Source organism: Trypanosoma theileri, assembly GCF_002087225.1.
Source record: "Trypanosoma theileri isolate Edinburgh chromosome Unknown TM35_Tth_133_V1, whole genome shotgun sequence".
NCBI lineage: Eukaryota > Euglenozoa > Kinetoplastea > Trypanosomatida > Trypanosomatidae > Trypanosoma > Trypanosoma theileri.
This window is the reverse complement of record NW_021639975.1, coordinates 1,650-2,220: the sequence shown is the minus strand read 5'-3', so window position 1 is coordinate 2,220 and position 571 is coordinate 1,650.

Here is a 571-nt window from a genome sequence, read left to right as displayed (position 1 = left end):
TGATGATGAACTGCTTTTTGCAGTGAGGGAAAACAGGAAATAATAACAACAAATGAATTTATATTTATAATTGCTTGTATATACATATATATAGACTTACACCCATAGTTGGTGTATTTCTTGTGTTTACTGGATAAATTGGGCACAAATATTTAATTCTCTTTACTTGCTTATGCTTTGCTGGATCGTTTTGTTTTTTGACCTGTACCGGTTTGATATATTTCCTATTGCAGAAGGGAAAAAATATTAACTGTTACACATAATTTCATTCGTTGCTATATATGCTGTCCACCCAATGAAGAGCTCTATATTTCTGTGTTTCCTGCTCTTTTTGGTCGTACTTTTTAATTATTTATATATTTTTCTTTCAGAGATAATTAAGATTTTCTATTTAATACTGGGAATTGTTTTTGTTTTACTTTAATTGGACACTCTAGGTTATTTTTTCTTTTTTGTTTTATGTTTATCTGTTGGAGGTTGATTTGTTTTGTTTATGTTTGTGTTTGTATGTTTATTTTATTCTTGTTTTGCCTTTCTCTGTATGCTCTTATTTTTAATGGTGTAGTCTGGT